The following is an 11653-nucleotide window of genomic DNA, read 5'->3' on the forward strand; positions in this document are numbered from 1 at the left end:
CGAAATCGGCCTCGACAATCTGACTTGGCCTCGACAATCAGAATCGAAATCAACCTCAATAATCTTACTTGGCCTCGACAATCGGAATCGGCCTCGATAATTAGCTTCGGCCATTGGAATTGTCCTCGACAATCGGCCTTGACAATCTGACTCGGCCTCGACAATCGAAATCGGCCTCAACAATCAGAATCGGCCTCGATAATAGGAATCGGCCTCAACAATCTGACTCAGCCTCAACAGTCATAATCAGCCTTGATAATCGGCCTCGACAATCAGAATCAGAATCGGCCTCGATAATCAGACTTGGCCTTAACAATAGGAATCAACCTCGACAATCGGAATTGACCTTGACAATTGGCCTTGACAATTGGAATCGGCTTCAACAATCTGACTCGACCTCAACAATCTACCTTGACAATCGAAATCGGAATCGACCTCGATGATCTGACTCGGCCTCAACAATCAGAATCAGAATCAGAATCAGCCTCGACAATCGGAATCAACCTCAATAACCTGACTCGGCCTCGACAATCAGAATCGAAATCGGCCTCAACAATTGGCCTAACCAAGGGTCTAAGGGAAGGTCACAATAAGGACTTTCAACCATCATTGCCCATCAATGTGGACATTGAACCATCATTGCTCCCAAGGCATGACCCGCCATAATCATCATTACATACATCATAGAGTAATCACACATCGCAATGGACCTCATACACATCACATTGGGCCTCAACCCATGGGCTATCAAATACATCAAGTGGACCACCTCCACGGGCCGCAGCAATGGGCCTCATATATATTGAGTCAGCCATATCACATGGGTCGCACCAGTGGGTCTCATATACATCAAGTGGAAGGCATCCACGGGCCGCACCAATGGGCTTCATATACATCAATTGGGCTGCATCAATGGGCCACACTAATGGGCCTATATAGCAATGGGCCTTGCCCATGAGTCTCAAATTCAAGTAGGTGGGCCCCATCATATGGGCCATGTATACATAAATCGGGCCTCTCCATCTAGGCCTCGCATACATCATGCTGAGCCACACAACAGGTGGGCCCTAAACAACTAGCAGGTGGGCCTGCACCTCCCAAATGGGCCCACCAGATGAACAACATGGATGTATAGAACGTACATCAAGGTGGACCCCACCATAACGTTTACTTTCCTTCTAAATCTATTCACAAGGTCACAAAGACCTGGATAAAGAGGAAAGTAAATTTCATACTTATCCAAAACTTCTGTACTCCTAAAGGGGGTTTCAATGGTAGGCGTTCATCCCACTGTTCTCTGTAGTGTGGTCCACTTGACATTAGATCTACTTTATTTTTGGTCTCAGCCCTTGGGATAAAATCACCAAATAGATGGACGGTTTGGATGGGTCACATCCATCCGAGTGGGGCGCTGACTGTCCAGCCAATCCACTCGTCAAGTGGGTCCTATAAAATCTGGATGGACGGTGTGGGTAGGATAATACATCAAGGTGGGGCTCGTGGGGCATGATAGACGGATGGATGGCTTGGATATAAAATGCATTCATCACAGGGGCCCACTGTCCCATACATCACAGGGGTCCCACGTACATGAGCCACCCTATTTCTCTTTCTCTCATAATATATAAATATATATAATATATATACATGTATATATAACATAACATAATATAATATAATATAATAAGATATATTATAAATTAATATAATCATGATTAAATGCGCACCATCTAAATGCTCTGGACGTTCTAGACAGTGGGGATCCAACGTATAAAACATGGTGGGTCCACACGTGTGGCCCACCTCAATATATATGCTACATATATATGTATATATTAAAATATTATTATTATTATTATTATTATTATTATTTTCATTTGATTGCTGGTTAGTACACACCACCGTCAGATCACACTATACTATTAGCCACACCCCATTGACAGTATGTACTTGAGATAGGGTGTGTACTTGATTGATTGGTTAATTGATGGGGCATGTTGTAAAGATTCTATTGGAATTCGCAACACGTGGTGTTTCTTTAGAATGAACGCGGGCTGACATCTCCTGGCCTGGGTATCGGATTGGTGCACGAGTCATGGCGTTGGAACTGCGACGACGATGCGGTTGCTAGGATACAAGTTTCAGGGGTTGACTCTGATATACAGGACTTGGCCTAGGATCGCGTGCAAACGTCGGATACAGGTCGATGGTTACTGGAATTCAACCGGGAGGACCGCGAAAGCCTACGGAATGGTACGGACTATGATATGGGCCTTATAGATTGAGGATTACGCTTTTCTTCGAATCAAAATCAAATAGAGCAAGCCTAACTTGATTTAATTTAAAATTAATTTAGAACCTAGAATCATTTCATAAGTAAGTTTGGACATTGAACTTCTATGTTGAAATTCTACTCCGATTTGGTTCTTCCGGGAGGCGTCAAAAAGAGAATATCCAGGTATTTTACATTATTGTAAATTTTTGTTTAGGTTTTTGAGATTATGCCAGAAAAATCTCTATTTTGGTTTGTCTAAGTGATCCAGAAAACTCAAAGTGTGGGATTTTTTAAATTGTGTAAGCCCACTTGAAAGACACAATTGTGAGGGTTTTAGGTGAACCTGGAAAAACCTATTTTCATAGTGAATGCTAATATCCACTGTGTGAGGATATTAGGAGTGGAGTAGTTGTGTGGCTATTTTTCTAAATAGTTGGTGAACACATAAGCGAACCACTATATTTTTTGGTCTTGTGGTTTGATTGTTTATTTTTGTTTGTGGATAATTGTAATTTTCCTTTTTGCATTGTGGAGAATGTTGTAATTTCTTTTATGCAAATGTGGAGAATATTGTAATAGCATAGATTTCTTTCCTTGCTATTTATTTATTTATTCCTCTGTATCAAGTTTGAGTTTTTGATACACAAACCGTTCTAGTAAGGTTGTCCTGCCATAAACCCTTGGTTTTTATAGTGTAAGGTTGTCCTTAGAACAACATCTGTATCAAGTTCTCAATACTCGTACATTTGAGGTTGTCTTTAAATTTAGTATTGTGGGATTGTCTATTGCTATCTGTATTTAATTTATTTAAATTCCACTGTTAAGTTTTAATTTGGCATTGTCCTATTCACCCCCCCTCCCTCTAGGACATATAGCTCGGCCTTTTCAAGATTAACCACTTGAGCATTGATATTATCATCCTCTTTCAGGAGATACATTTCTCCCCTCTCCTTTGATTGAGTAAGCCTAAAGGTTGTTCTTGATTTTGGGGTGATGTCCCATGATTGTGTGTTTTCAGCAAGCTTATCAACATAATCCCACACATCATCGACATTTTTATTCATGAATTCTCCATTACATATTGTGTCGACAATTGGCACATGAAAGACATTAGTCCATCATAGAAGAAGTTCGTGATGTGCCACGTTTTAAAACCGTGTTGTGGGCATGAAGTAACAAGATCCTTGAACTGCTCCCAACATTGGAAGAATGTTTCATCTTCCTTTTGCGAAAAGTTCATGATTGACTTTCTAAGGGTGTTCGTCTTATGGTATGGGAAAAATTTCTTTATGAACTCCCTTGTCATGTCATTCCATATACCAATAGATCGAGGAAGTAGTGAATGCAACCACCTCTTAGCTATCTCTGTCAAAGAAAAAGGGAAGAGTTTCAGCATGACCGTGTCATCAGTTGTGTTTAGAAAGTATAGAGTGGCTATAATATCGTCAAACACTTTCAAGTGTAGATACAGATTTTCAGATTCAAGCCATAAAATTTTGGAAAGAGTTGGATCACCCCTGGCTTGATATCCATGTGTCCTGTATTTAAAAAAAAAACTATGCATGAGGGTGTACTCACCCCCGCCGGTTATAAATAATCTTATAGAGTATGAGGTGGGGGTGCTTGATGCACCTCATTCTCATCCTGGACTTCCTCAACCCTAGGTTGAGGTGGATTTGGAGGTTGATTTGCAGCCATAACCTCATTCGAGCACCCGGTATTGTCCAATTTTTTTGTGCCAAACCACTTGGAGTCAGTATCTTATTATGATAAGATGGAAAGTTCACCTTCAAGTCATCGTCAATTCTTCTACATTTTTCAAGTTGAAGAACTTTGCTAAAGATCCAACACAAGCTCAAAGTAGAAGAACACAAAGTCTATCTCAAGCTCAAAGCTCAAGTTCAAGTTCATTATCTCTAGCTCAAGTTTCAAGTACTCAAGCTCATATTACAAGATCATTACCTTAAGCTTAAAGTCTCATAAACGCAAGCTTTAGCGCAAACTCAAGTTCAAGACTTCGAGGTCAAGCTTCATGTGCTTTCTATCGAAGTGAACGATGTTTCAATATTTCATACTCACATTTAAGATATGGATGACCCTAGATTGACCATAGGTTAGGTCATATTAATTGCATATTGAATTTGGGTCAATATATATGTTTATAGGCTTTTCTTCGACTAGTCCTAGTCATTGTTCGATTAGTCCAGGCATTGGCTCGACCAGTCCAAGACTTGCTAAGAATTTTCAAGAATTTTTTGTTATGGCTCGACCAGTCGTGCACACTACTCGACCAGTCGAGTGAACAGTCTCGACTAGTCGAACAGGGCTCGACTCGAACTCCAGCGACTTAATTTTTATTCACTCGACCAGTCGAGTAATGGTTTTATCTTATCACACCAGAAATTTTAAAAATTGGTTGGTGCTTCGACCAGTTGAATTGACCCTTAGACCAATCAAGGGAAAATAATTTTTACCTATAAATAGAGGACAAATCTTAGAGTTTTTCATTCATAGTCATCACTCTGAGAGATAAGTTCTTACAATTGTGAAGTTAGTACTTATTCATTTTGGATTCTTTTTATAGCTTTTTGTATTTAATTTTGTGATCTCTTTATTCAACCCTATTGTATTAAAAAGGGGAATTGTGATTTATCCTTTTGAGATCAAAATTAAATCAATCTAGCCCTAAGTTAATTTAATTTAAAAATCATTTAGACTTAAAACCCTTTCATTTGTGAGATTGGACATTAAACATCTACATCTACATCAAATTGGTTCTACTGGGCTACATTGGAAGAATAATCTTCAGATAAGTACAATTTCAATTTCTTCATTTTTGGTTTGTGAGATTCAACAAGGAAAAACTCATTGTGAGGTTTTTGTGATTGTGTAACCCATTTGAAAAATACAATTGTGAAGGTTTTAAGGTGAACCTTGGAAAACCTTATTTCTTAGTGAAAGCTAATATTCCGTGGGTGTGGATATTAGTTGTGGAATAGTTTTGTGGTTGTTTACGAACAGTTGGTGTACACACACGAGCCACTATAATTATCGGAGTTTGGATGATGGTTGAGATGTATGTGTGGTGCTAAATGTTATAATTTTCTTTATATGCTTGTGGTGAATGTTATAATAATTTAGTTTATTTCCTTTACCTCGTTCTCAGTTTAAGTTTTTGATACTTACAAGTATTCTAGACATCAGGTTGTCCTACCATAAACCTTGGTTTTTGGTGAAACATGTCCTTAGAACTCCGTTTGTATCAACCTTTCAAAACTAGTGCATTTGAGGTTGCTATTTAATTGTGCCATCTATCTTTGTATTCTGCATTTATTTTTTATTTGGCATAGTCCTATTCACACCCCCCCCCCCCCCCACCCTAGGACTTAGAGTTCGGCATTTTCAAGTGGTATCAAAGAAATGGCCAATGTTATGTTAAATAGCATGAAATTACCTACAAATTTATGGGCTGAAGCTGTGAACACTGCATCCTATATAATAAACCATGTTATGTTAGAAAATCAAATAATAAGACTACATATAAATTGTGGTTCAATAAGAAGCCCACAATCGAATACTTTCGAGTTTTTGGCAACAAGTGCTATATTTTATGTGACAGCGAAAATTTAGGGAAGTTCGACACTAAAAGTGACGAAGGGATTTTTCTAGGGTATGCTCTAAATAGTCAAGCATATCGAGTTCTCGACAAAAGAACCAGTGTTATTCAACAGTCCATTAATGTGGTTATAAATGATCACTAGAATACACCTGTCTCTAGTTCAGAAGATGATGAAGTATATATATATATATATATATATATATGATAAACCAAATTCTTCATTCAGTCAAAATGACACTGAACTGTGGTCAGTTAAAGACCATTCAATTGATCAAATTCGTAGGAACCCTCTCACTGGTGTACACACTCGAAGACAATTAGAAAACATATGTAATTAGGTATGCTTCACTTCTCAGTTTGAGCCGGCCAATATAAAAGAAGTGCTTACTGATGAAAACTAGATAGTTGCCATACAAGATGAACCAAATCAATTTGTAAGGAATGATGTGTGGTATTTGGTTCCTAGACCTAATGATAAACACATAATTGAAACTAAGTGGATCTTTAAAAATAAATCTAATGAATTAGGAAATATTATAAGAAACAAGGCAAGACTGATTGTACAAGGGTACACTCAGATAGAAGGCATCGATTATAATAAAACCTTTACCCCAGTAGATCGTCTTGAATCTATCAGATTATTCATATCCATTGCTTGTTTCAAAAAGTTTAAAATTTATCAAATGGATGTTAAGAGTGCTTTCTTGAATAGTGATTTACATGAGGAAGTATATGTAGAACAACCTAAGAGTTTTGAAGACCCTAAATACACTGATCATGTTTATCACCTAAAAAAGGACTATACGGTTTAAAACAAGCTCCCAGGGCATGGTATGAGAAGCTGACTAAGTTTTTACTAAGTCATAACTTTATAATGGGGAGTGTTGATAAGCCATTGTTTGTAAAGAAATACAATGATCACATACTTATAGTATAGATATATGTTGATGACATTATCTATGGCTCTACTTATTCTAACTTGTCTATTGAGTTTGCAGAGTTGATGAAGTCTAAGTTTGAAATGAGCATGGTGAGAAAACTGAACTACTTTTTAGGTCTACAAGTGAAACAACTTAAAGACAAGATTTTTATTTATCAAACCAAGTATACTCTAAACTTGGTAAAAAAGTTTGATTTTGAGAGTGGCTAAAACTTCAATACTCCTATGAGTACAACTCTTAAGCTCTCTAAGGATGCAATAGGTAAAAGTGTAGATCCTAGGTTGTATCATAGTATGATTGGTAGCTTATTATATTTAACTACGAGCCAACCTGACATAGCATTTAGCGTAGTTATTTGTCCTAGATATCAATCAGATCCTAAGGAATCTCACCTGATTGCTGTTAAGCAAATTATGAGATATGTCACAAGTTCAGCCATTCTAGGCCTTTGGTATCCATATGATATTAATTTTCAGTTAGCTAGTTATACGGATGCTGACTGGGCTGGGAATATAAATGACCAAAAGTCTACCAATGGTGGATGCTTTTATGTCGGGAACTGTTTAGTTTCATGGCATAGAAAGAAACAGAGTTCTATATTGCTATCCACAGCTGAGGCTGAATATATTGCAGCCGGAAATGCATGCACTCAGCTTATGACGATGAAAAGAATGTTAAATGACTATGGATTTGCACAAGATACTATGGTACTATATTGCGATAACTCTAATGCTATCAACATCTCTAAAAATCTCATCCAGCATTCACGAACTAAGCATATTGACATTAGATATCATTACATTCATGAATGAGTGGAAGATAAAATTATGTTCAAACTGAAAATCAACTTGTGGACATTTTCACCAAACCACTTGACAGAAATAAGTTCTCAAAGTTAAAACTGGATAATGGTATGTGTAATTTGATTTGAGATCATTGTGTCTATTTGTAGTATATATTGCATATTTTTATTTTTATAAAATTTTGAATTTCTAAAATAAATAAAATTGAGAATTTTTGAGTCTGCGCAACCAGTCAAGTGCACACTCAACCAATCGTGGCACGACCAGTCGAGATGTGCGGTTGGGTTGCTTTTATTGTGAGAAAAATCACTTTTTCTTCACTCTCTTCATCTTCTCTAACAGCCCCTTCTCCGACCGGTCGAACCCACTTCCGAATACAATTTGGTTAATGCATCATTTTCATTTTTCTTTCAGATTTAGGTTCCTTGCATCTCATTTAGCTTGATCAAGCTTTCTTCTGGTTTCCTTGCATTTTTAGGGAAAAATCTGATTTGGGTGAAATCCTTGAATCCTTCTTGCATTTTATTTTTGTTTCTTGCAATGGAAGGTAGACATAAGAAGAAAACTACTCGTGGTCCTTCTTCTTCCCCTTCCACACCTGTTACGGTGCGTACTCTTCGACCTCCCGAAGAGGACCTGGAAAATGTGCGAGACATTTGTCTCCACAACATCATTATTGAACGGACTGTCAATTCCAACCATTTGGTTCAGTTCAATATCATTTCCCTCCTTGTGGTTGTAGGATGGGATAACATTTTGAATTGGGGTGGACCCGCATATCAGTCCATTGCACAAGCCATGTATGCATGTATTAGCGATGTTTTTATTGAAAATTTATCCTTCACTATTATGTTTAGAAAAGGTACATTTCCAGTAGATCGTCACTTGATCTCGAGCTTGATGGATATACCAGTTAATGATGAAGGGATTCCAATATCCACATTGACTGAGAGATTGAATGAATAAAAAAAATAGCTTTTAACCAGAAATTTATGCAACATGAACTCAGAATGGAATTCTGGGATTGCACTCTGTGCCATTTTGATGTTACCTAGATACAGAGTACTCCATCGTATCTTTATTTCTAATGTTTACCCTAGATCTGGTCACAAGGCTGAATTAACTTCTTTTATGGTGCACATTCTTCATTATTTTGTTTCTGGTATTCAAGTGTATCTTTCTTCATTAATTTGTTATATTATAATCCAATTTCGTTTACATCCGAGGCATAGCGATATTCCTTTTGCTTATTTGATGACCACCCTTGCTACTTATTGTCACATGCATGGTCATGTCATCTGGAGAAGCTCCTATTTCCCTTCTGCCATTTAACAACTCCAATATCAATAAGATAAAATTAAAGTTGGCTCCTGGTCAAGTTGACAGGGATGTTGGAGGCGCTAGTGAAGAAGTTGGAGAGGAAGAGGCACTACCCACTGATGATGTGAATATGAATGATCTGTTTGATGAGTTAGAATCTGATTCTGAGGCTGATCCTAATTTTTAACCTTCTGATTTTGATGAGAGACTTAAAACCTTAGAAGAGAAGGTGGATGGTCTCCATGTATCCCATGAAACTCAATTCAAATATATACGCAAATACCTTCGTCGCATAAACAAGGGATTACATTAAATTGACCCATTTGTTCCTGCTCCGTCTTTTAATTCTGATTAGTCTTTTTAGTTATATTGGGCATGTGCTAAATCTTAAACTTTACTTTTGCTTGGGTGATACTTGGACATGTTTTTTATGTAGGGCATCTATGGACATGTTTATGCTTGTTGATGCTTGAACATGATGGTATCATTTCTAGTTAACTCTCTTACATTTTTATGTTACCTCAATCATCTATTTATACCATTTTTCCTTTGTCATTTTGTGACAAAAAGGGGGAGAAATGTGGTATAATTTGCATTATTATTGGTATATGTCTTTGCATGATGATTGTTGGATGTGGTTGTAAAGAGATATGGAAGTGCATATTGTTGTGGATATGTATTTGATTTTATATAGGTACTCTACAAATCACCTTGCTTGAATTGAGGGGGAGTAATGGATTGAGGGGGAGTAGTAGTAACATTGCCTTGCAATGTATAAACTGGTGCATGATTCTTTAGTGGGTTTTGTCACGTAAAATATAGCACTTGCTGCTAAAAACTCGAAAGTATTTGACTGTGGGCTTCTTATTGAACCACAGTTCATATGCAGTCTTATTATTTGATTTTCTAGTATAAACACGGTTTATTATATAGTATGCAGTGTTCACAGCTTCAACCCATAGATTTTTAGGTAATTTCATGCTAGTTAACATAACATTGGCCATTTCTTGAAGCACACAGTTTTTTCTTTCAACAACCCCATTTTATTGAGGTATCTTAGGTATGGAAAATTCATGTGATATCCCATATTTGCTATAGAACTTCTCAAAATTGCTATTATCAAATTCCGATCCATGGTCACTTCAGATTTTCGAAACATTTCATTCCTTTTCAGTTTGGATATGCTTGAGTATCCTTTTCACTTCATCAAGAGTTTCAGACTTCTCTCTCATGAAAGCTACCCATGTATATTTGGTAAAGCCATTCATAATTACCAGAAAATATTTCTTTCCACCTCGACTCTCCATTCTAGTAGGTTCAACAAGATCCATGTGGAGGAGTTCAAGGGGTTTAGATTGGCATTGGAGTTCACTTTCTTGTGACTACTCTTAGTTTGTTTTCTGATTTGACATTCACCACAATTTTATCCATTTTCTTTAATTTGGGTAGGGCTCTTATTAACTCAGCTTTGCTCAGTCTATATAGAGTTCAGTAGTGTATATGTCCAAGGCATTTATGCCATAATTCAGTCTCTTTGGTTTGGACCATGTAACATGATAATTTGGACGAGCTAGAGTTACTAGCCATATAGCAATTCTCAGATGTTCCGTGACCAGTCAATATCACAGAACCTTTTTCATTAGAAATCTCACATCCTTGATTAGTGAATTTTACACTATGTTTATTATTGCATATTTGAGAAATGCTTAAAAGATTATGTTTAAGACCTTTTACAAACAAAACATTCTCAAAAGGAGGAAGATTGAAGAGATGAACAGTACCTTGGCCAATTATTCTGTAGTTGCTACCATCACCAAATGTGATTGAGCCATCAGTCATATCTTTGAAGTTGGTGAACAAATCTTTATCACTTGTCATGTGTCTAGAGCAACCATTGTCTAAGTACCACTTTGATTGACTCAAAGCCTTGAAAGCAGTGTGGGTAACCAGACAAGTAACCTTAGGGATCCATTTCATTACCATTTTGGGTTTTGGAGCACTGTTGGTTTTTCTATGCTTATAGTTGTTATACATTCTACCATTAGAGTTAGATTTCAGAAGCTCTTTGAGTAGATCCACAACTTTCTCTACTAAGGGGTAATAATTCTGATTTCTAAAATTGATATGGTTGTTTTTAGATTTTGTAGCTTGAAAAGTTTTAGGATTTTTAAAACCATTTTGATTCAAACTTTTCCCTTTTGAGTTGGAGGACTCTCCTTTAACAAACTTAGGAGGAGTAATCTTACTTTTTAGAGGCATATTTTTATCATAGCCCAGACCAGATCTATCTCCACATTTCCTTAATTCAGTTGGCAAATTTTCTAGTTTAGGATCACCCTGGGCATACCTCCAAGTATCCTTTGAACGCAAGAGAGAAGAGACTTCTAGTTTTAGTTTTTCATTTTCTGATTTTAGATTTTCAACTTGGGATGTTTTGAAATCTAAATCACATTTAGTCTTTTCAAAACAATTAGAAAGATGTGATTTTTCTAAAACTAAGTTTTCAAAATTCTCTTTTAACTTTAAAAACTTTTCTTTTTTAAGTTTAACTTTTACAACTATCTTACAACTTTCCATGTATAGGGCATTATAGGCATCTTGTAAATCTTCAACGTTTTCAGGGTCACTCCTCAGATTTTCATCATCAGTTGAATCACAACTATCTGAGGAAGTGACTCTAGCTAGAGTCATTAAG

General features: G+C 36.9%; 1 non-coding gene across 1 annotated transcript; it reads left to right on the forward strand.

The window, feature by feature from the left end:
* The first annotated feature begins 3426 nt into the window (after nucleotides 1-3426).
* On the forward strand, nucleotides 3427-3533 carry LOC131241702 (small nucleolar RNA R71). The gene has a single exon (XR_009169257.1). It is a non-coding gene; the product is annotated as a small nucleolar RNA R71 (small nucleolar RNA).
* The last annotated feature ends 8120 nt before the right edge of the window (nucleotides 3534-11653 follow it).

The sequence above is a fragment of the Magnolia sinica genome, chromosome 3, assembly GCF_029962835.1.
Source record: "Magnolia sinica isolate HGM2019 chromosome 3, MsV1, whole genome shotgun sequence".
NCBI lineage: Eukaryota > Viridiplantae > Streptophyta > Magnoliopsida > Magnoliales > Magnoliaceae > Magnolia > Magnolia sinica.